An 8941-nucleotide genomic window follows, 5' to 3' on the forward strand; every position below is an offset into this window, starting at 1 on the left:
TGTGAATGTTTAAATCACGCTTTAACCCGAAAATAATCAGTAAAAGGAAGACAAACTCCTTGAGAACAAGCCTGCAACGCTCGACTATTGCTGTCATTATAATCTGATCGGAGAGATTATGTGTATCAAGCTATAGCTAAATATGTTTATCATGTGAATTCTTGCTAAATATGCAGTTATATTACGGGCTGTTGGCATGAATTGTACTCGTGATGGAGCGGTGCTGGAGCGAGTGAAAATCACGATCCGCTCCTCGCTCCAGTCAGAATAACACCGCACTGCTCATCCTCTGCTCGGCAGCATGTCTCAGACGCGCGGGGAGGGTTGAGCCCAATCATTCTCAAAACATAAAATATTTATTTCAATTTTCGTTTTTGTGTTTCAGAGGAAAAATCAGTGTTAAGGCATCTCTCCATTACAGACCGTTCTAAAAGAAGAATTTATGCAAACGCGTATAAAAGGCTTTAAAAACTTTAACAGAGATGTCTAGAGGGTATTTAATAGATCTGCCCCCATGTAAGATTTTTCTAGTTACTAGTCCTTCATTTGTCATTATTCATCTAATCGCAGGTTCATATTAAATTTACATCTATAATCCATAATAAACCTTAATATATCCCGCACTCAAGCACATGCATTAAATTTGCCACAAAGCACAGGCAGAAGTAGCCCAATAATTGTAAAAAAAGGAGACATTTTAATTATTTATTAATAAATGTTTTCTTGCCGACTGCAAGATGAAATTCACAGTGCTGGCTCTCTCCACATGGTCTTTAGAGAGAAATGCAACCTTCACAGATTACATAATGATTTCGTTTTGAATTGATTCGTTTAAAAGACATTTCAAGCTTTCTGTAGATATATTTCTCATGTATGCGAGAAACCACAATTTTCAGTTATTTCATTATTAGGAAAAAAATCACGTGACTGAGAGGGCGCCTCCCTGTCATGCACGCATAATAATTTTTCGCACAAACACTTGAATATGAATAATAATTCACATTTTGCATATGCATTACTAAGCAAATATTTTATTTTTTTACATGCAATTATCCAAAATAAAACCAAACAAGATTTGTAATGAAGATAAAATATGTAGACAAATAAGAATAAATGCTGCATGTGTGCACTCAGCAACATGCGCGCCGAGCAAATCTTGCGCACTGATATTTTACAGAATATTATACAAACCTGCATTTAAATGCGGCTACAATGTATTTATTTATTTATCTATTTATTTATTTATTTATTTTTACTTAAATTACACAAAAGCAAGTAAAGAAGACTGAAGTTGTCAATTAATGAAGCTCTTTTTTACATCGTGTGTATTCTGAGAACTTGAGTTTAATCATGAGGACGTTTTATTAATCAGTCCATTCTTTAGAGTTTCAATGATTTAGTTAAATTGTGCAGGTTTAATTTATTCGTCTCTTGTTTTAATTAGGCCTAAATAATGGAAGCGAAATTATTCAGTGCCTCACGTTTTACTAAAATAAAGAAAATAATTTATAAAACACGCAAGCCTAGCTCACTATGCTACCATTTTTAATGCTCCAATGCAAAGTAAACCACAATTTCTTTTGAATAATATAACACATAATTCATATTATATAAATAATACTGCACACTATTTAAATGTGTCAAATCTAAAATATGGTGTAGAGAAAATATAAGCACAGGCTCATAGGCTTGATATTTATCCTGCTTGAATTCGTTCTAAGAAACGCACATATCTTCATAAGGACTAAACTTTCATCTGTGAATATTAAATATTTTTTCTTTCATTTTCCCCGACTGCAGTCAAATATAAAACATCGGTGAGGCAAAGCTGACGTCTATTTGCGAAAATGTGCTTTGATGCGCTTGTTTGAAAACTTGTGATTAAAGCGCCACTCAGCGGTCAAAAGCTGCAAATGCACTTTGCCGATGCCGCGGCGGCAGTACGAGCGGCAGAAGAACCAACGTTTTGGATGGCCACCTACTGTAACACCAACATGTCAGAAAAAAAAAAAAAATTCACTGAGTAGGATAAAGGATCATTAATGACTTGTAAACTCAGTCAGGTCTAGCTAATCACCTTCTCAATGACACACAAAGCCATTTGACTTTCATCTGTGATCAGCATGAAAGAGCTTTCCTGGAGCATTTCAGTTCTTGGTAGTGCAATTGAAGCAAACAATCAACTCTGGGTGGCAACTTAAGGCATGCAATGTCAAAAGATCTCCAGGATAAAGTTGTGGACAGGCACAAAAAGGCTTTATCAATGCCTGGAAAGCACAGTGAAGTTTATTATTAAGAAGTTGAATGTATTTGGTACAACACAGACCCTCCCTGGATCAGGACGTTGCTCCAAACTGGATGAAAGATCCAGGAGGAAACAGGTTAGAGAGGCTACCAAGAGGCCTACAGCAACTCTGAAGCAGTTGCAGGAATTTATGACAAAGAGTGGTCATTGTGGTCACAACAATATCACAAATTCTCCACAAATGTGGCTTGTATGAGAGGGTTGCAAGAAAAAAAGAAAGGCCACATGGAGTCATGACTGAATTTGTCAATGGGAAGGTTTACCTTCTAACATAACAATGACCCAAATCACACAGCAAAACTGACCACAGAGTTGTTGAAGGAGAAAAAGGCGAAAGTCCTTCCATGATTAAACCCCATTGGAAATCTCTTGAATGGCTTGAAGACTGCAGTCCAAAAATGGTTGCTATCAAATTTAACTGAACTTGAGCAGTTCTGCAAAGTTTTTTCTGATGTTATTATATACATATCTTAAAGAGACTAAAGGCGGTAATTAAAGCCAAAGGTGGTTCAACAAAATACTGACAGAAGTTGGTGATCCTTTATCCAAATCAGTGATTTTTTTCTGATGTTATTTTTTATTTATTTATTTATTTATTTTTACTTTCTTTCATGTTATAAGTTGCACTGAGTAAATACAACTAGATAAAACAAAAAACGTGTCTGTCTTCATTTCAAGCTGCAAAGCAACAAAATGTGATTATTTTAAAGGGGGTGTTTCTTTTCTATACCCACTATATGTGGATTTTTCTGCTTTTTCAGTTGGTATTATTTTTACAATAATTTACACTTATTTGATATATATGTCATCAACATTTTCCATTAATTTAACTCATCAAATAAATTTAAGCAGTTTTAACTTCTTCTTTTATAAGTTATACAAGATTCAAATCGATTTTTAAATGTTATATATATATAGTTTACATGACTTTTAAAAGCCAAAATTTGTACAACCAATTTGATTATACTTAAACATTTTAGGCAGCAACTGTACTTCTGTTTTTAAGTTCAAGTAGGTGGACATTTTTTACAGTGTATATTTGGAATTCACTTAGATTATTATTATTATTATTATTATTATTATTATTATTATTATTATTATTATTTTACCTAATATGTTTTGTATGTAGTTGGTAAGCCAGGGAGCAGTGTAGCAGTTACCGTTTTCTGTCTGTGTGAGTTCAGACGGAGGTCACACAATGGTTTCTTTCATTATTGATAAGTGGTTCTCCAAGTTGTGTGAGTGTGTGAATTTAAATGACCCCCTGGGTCTCCCTGTAGGGCTTAAGACCCCATCAGCATGGTATTGTTAATGTAGCTTTAAACTGTGTTAAACCCCACTCATGAGTCCCCGACACGCCCACAGGGCATCATTATCCATGTCAGATTTTTGTGATTGACAGGGTCAAAAGGCCAAATGATGCATAATGGGATTGGATTTATGCATGAAGACTGATGAAATCTGGGTTTACAGAATATATTCATCTAGTTCGAGTCTGTCTGGGGCCCTACTGGAGATCCTGCAGGTTTAAAAAGGACGCATGCAGAATGTAAATCAGACTCTTTGGGCTGTTTGTGATGATGTTTGCGATTGTCAGAAAGAAGCTCTGAATTAGTCAACGGAATGATTAGAGATTCAAATCAGGCCTGTGTCATGCCACTTCAACACAAAACTGCCCTAAACGCTTTCCTTTGATGTACTGCAATATGATCTTAGTTGCAGCCTATAGACTAAACATGCAAAGTATCTTTTAGAAATGGAAAAGGGGATAAATAGCCTTTGGTGTTTCATGTTGTGATTATAAAAAATAACTTCTGAGCCTCTGCTCTACTGTAATACTCTACTCTGAAACACATAAACACTACAAAGAGACCAGTCTCTGCCAACAAGTTTTAATTAATTTTATATATTTATACTGTATATTTTATATTCTGTTAATATCCCAAGTGTCACATTTATGTTCTCTTTTGTTTTAATTTTCTGTGTTCCTGTTCTCCTGCATTAGTTCCCTAGTTTGTCTCCCTGACTATTAATTAGTATACACCTGTTTCTGTTTCTCTTGATAATGTGTGATATTGCAGCATTTTTCAAACCAGCAACATTGCATGTCATCATGGGAATGCTTGTGGAGCTCGAGAGCTGGGAGGATAACTCCGCCTATAACCCCGTCACTGTGTGTGATTCTGAAATGTTCTCTGGAGGATATTTGGATGATTTAAACCCTTGTCTGTTAAGTATGTCTGCCCAGCCCTGAATCTCCTGCCTGAGTCTTCACCCAACCCCCTTCTCCGTCCTCCCATCCCAGAACCACCCATTTCCACATCTACGGCTTCCTCTCATTTTCATCCAGCCTCCTTCTCCGGCCTCCTCTTCTAGAACCAGCCAGTTCCACATCCATGCCTCTGCTGGTTCCTGTCAGTCCCTCGTCTCATCTTCAGTCCGCTTCATCCTGTTGTGCGTATCCGCCTTGGGCCTTTCAATCACCAGCTCCACATAAGCATGAAGATCCCCTGTCCTCGCCTCCAGGCTCTGAGTCCCGTACTTCACCTCGGCCCTCTGACACATCAGCTCCACCTTGGCTTCCTGCTTCCTCGTCTCCACCGGGCTACGTCGTCCCTCTGGCTCTGCCTTGGTCAGTCATGGCTTCACCTCATTTCTCCATCCCCCAGGCACCATCTAGTTCCTCCTTCAATCCGGCTCCACTGTTGTCTTGAGTCGCTCTAGCTCTGCTGTGAGCCTTCAGCTCTGCCTCAGGCCTCCAGGCCTACGGTAATATCCCAAGTGTCACATTTATGTTCTCTTTTGTTTTAATTTTCTCTTTGTTCCTGTTCTCCCTGCATTAGTTCCCTAGTTTGTCTCCCTACTATTAATTAGTATACACCTGTTTCTGTTTTGGCTCCACCTGGTTCCCCACCTCATCACCCTCCATCTCCATCTCCATGGCTCCACCCAGGCCTACGGTGTCACCTTGGTTCTCTGTCTCCATGGCTCCACCTGGTTCTCCACCTCATGCGGCTCCATCTCCATCGCTCGTCCCCATGGTTTCATCAAGGCCCTCCCTGGTTTCCCCATCCATCATTTCCCTTTGTCCCCTGCCTGCACCTGCTCTTTGTCCTCCTCCAGGACCCCCGCCCTTCCCTTCCTTGTTGAACTGCTCTACTTTTTGATTCTACTCCTTTGCCGTGTGCATTATATTACCTGAGCATCACATAACACCAAGTTTCATTTTATTTTATTTAAAATAACTACCTAACCCTACACCAACCCTGCACCTAAACCTACCCCTTACAGAAAACTACTGGCAATTTTTTAATTTCATAAAACACAGTTTTGTATGTTTTTAAGCCTTAAAGCAAATGTTGCCAACATTGGTAATATTCTTTCATTTTTGAGCTGCAAATCATCATTTTTTAAGGATTTCTGAAGAATCATGTGACACCGAAGACTAGAGTAATGATGACTGCTTAAAAATAAGATTTGTCATAACAGAAATAAATTAAATTTTATAAAATTTTTGATATATTTTCAAATATAAAAGTTATTTTAAAATATTTTAAAATATGGTTTTTCACAGTATGACTCTATTTTTGAGAACATACAGTGGTGGTTAAAATTATTAGAACACTAGTATTTTCACCAGCTAAAAATGGTTTTAAGTCAGTTATTTCTATCTTTTTGTCATAGTCACCAGTTCAGTCACTATCACAATCAATCAATACAAGCTTTGTAGGTAGGTTTCTTGAAGCATCTTGGAGACTTTGCCACAGATCTTTGTGTGGAGCACTAGCTGTTGTCAGACTCCTTGTGCAAACAAAAATCTCACTGGATTATTACAATTAATGGCAAAAATGAATGTTTGGAAATGTAAACTGATATTTTCTACTGACACACTACAGCAAAAGATACAAATAACTGACCTAAAACCATTTTTAGCTGGTGAAAATACTAGCATTCTAATAATTTCTGCCACCACTGTACATGCAGCCTTGGTGAGCATAAGAGATTTTACCAGTAAAAAAAACTTTTAAATGAAGCTGTTTTCTGCTTGACTTTGGCATTTTCTGATGTAAAATGATTTTCATTTATGATTATTTGGGTTCTTGACTTTTTATTTATTATTCTTAATTTAACCTTTACAGCTGAAAAACATACTACGGTAATACCATGTTTGTTTTATCCAGCCCTTCTTCAGACATTTAGTGTACTGATTGAAACACACTCACAAACACATTTTAACACCTGCATGTATTATTAATAACTCAGTTTATTGTGCTGTTTTTTATGTGTGTGTGTTTTGTTTCTTGGTTGTATAAGGAAGTCTGGGAAAACATGAGTAGGTCACACATTTAGCTTCAGGCACATACTGAAGATTCTCCTCAACTGATGCGATGGCAACAGCAGCGGCAAAGGAGGAGTAAACTGCAAAAAATAATAAATAATAAAAGCCAGCATGAAAGCCTCCTGTTGTGGCTTTGTAGGAAAGGAGAGTGTCACAATTATGCACATGAGTTTCATATTTCAGCCAGACTTTTTGTGATCTCATTCAAGACCCAAATGCATAAACTTCAGTGAGCCTGGAGAAAGGTTTTTTTTTTTTTGACTGAAATAACATCAAAGGATCTCATCCCTGAGTGAAAGAGAGTGTGAATGTGTGTGGTTTAGTGTCTCACCTCAGTTTTTGTATGTACTGTATCTCATCTTGTTTGTGTTTTATGATGTTTGGTTTCCATGATGCCATAGCAATGATTATAATCAAGGAAATGCTTTAGGATAGGAAGGACAGGCTGTTTCTCTGTTTTACACATACACACACTTTTTTCATAACACTTACTCTTTGAAATTTGCGTGCTACTTCTATTCTTGTTTACACATTACCGCTTCATTTGCTCATCAACGCAGAGTAATAAAAATTAGCCAGACCGTACATGTCAGTTCAGTTAATTAGGATAGGTTTTGTTTGTCCTTGCAATGATTAAAGCAACCCTTTTTGTATTTCCAGAGGTTTGAGAAGTGATCCACAATATTCCACATAGCTGCTTCCCAGTAGCCTGGTTCTTTCAGTAAGATGGTGATTTAAAATGAGCTCTTTGAGCTTCTCGACTGATCGGGAATGTGGCCATGAGTCACGTCTCTGTTCTGTGTTCATTACTCTAATGCTCCCCAGCTTCACACTGCTGATCAAAACCTCACATTCAATTGCAGAGCTGTTCAACAGAGGGGTGAGAAGCCCACTGGGTCTTCCGGCATGCTAAAAGAAGCGGAACTGGGACATTTTGTTGGCATGATGCTGTATCATTCTTGTTAATCATTGCATAATTGGTTTGCTGTTAGATGGTGTGATATTGCTTCTTTTGATCACAATGGCTGGCAAATGAAGGATGGATGTGTTGGCAGAATAGACAACCGATGTCATAGTACTACAACACATAGGCTGTCCAGATGTGTACCCGTTTCATTGGTACTGATTTTAAATTAGGTCTTTGTCTAATTTAATTAGACAATGAAAAGATGACTTTTCATTTAATTGATCTTTATGTGACAAACACATGGCATTTGCTTACTTCATTGTTGCCAGGTTATTATTCGACTCTGGTTCAAATTATTAATCTGGCATCCTTCTGCTTCATATCTGGTCAAATATGAGTCACAGGTTTGTTCTGATTTGGTCATGGGCGGCAGAGAACAAACTATGCTAAGTAGTACAATACAAATAACATATGATTGGTAACACTTCATTTTAAATACCAATTCTCACTATTAACTAGCTATTAACTTTTAACTATTAACTTATTAGCATGCATATTACTAGCATTTTGGCTGTTTATTGGTACTTATAAAGCACATATTAACACCTTATTCTGCATGGCCATACTTTAGATCTCTTAATCTTACTCCATACCTAAACTTAACAACTACCTTAGTAACTATTAATAAGCAGCAAATTAGGAGTTTGTTCAGGGAAAACTCCTAGTTAATAGTGAATATGTGTTCCCTATTCTAAAGTGTTACCATATGATTTTGCTTCATAAGAATAGAAAAAGAAAAATAAGATTATCTCCCAAAACTTTCCATAAACCTTCTGTTTCTGTTCAAAGGCTGTGTCAAAGTATTTGGCACAAATTCATCTGTCTTGCATCTCTTTGTGTGTATTTAATAATTATTTAAATGTATTGTTATTATTTGTTTAAAGGAGTGGTTGAGAAATACGTGATGGGCTGATATTGGTCAGCTGGCTCAGTGTGTTGTGATTCGCTAAACCGCCTCTAGAGCACGTCTGAATATCCCGCCCCTCAAGCTCAAAATGTGTTGCGGTTCCATTGTAAACAAGGGCGTCGTCTATATTGCTTATTAATTTGAGCCCGATTGAGACACAGAGAATATTAATGAAGAGAATTGTGCAGAACCTGTGCAAGCAAGGCTCTTAATGGTATGTTTGTTTGTTGTTGTCTCATACTTTTAGATACGCTGTTGTTTGTAAATGCCACTGCTTCTGTTAGGTTTTAATATACTTTTTTTCTTATTAAAGCTTTAATACAACACAGCAACCGTACGCGCGTCCATGTATAACCCTACAAACTCCTATTAGAAAATAACCATACAAATTTAACAAGGCATTGCACCGCCAGAATTTTAAAA

This window comes from Cyprinus carpio, chromosome A18 (assembly GCF_018340385.1).
Source record: "Cyprinus carpio isolate SPL01 chromosome A18, ASM1834038v1, whole genome shotgun sequence".
NCBI lineage: Eukaryota > Metazoa > Chordata > Actinopteri > Cypriniformes > Cyprinidae > Cyprinus > Cyprinus carpio.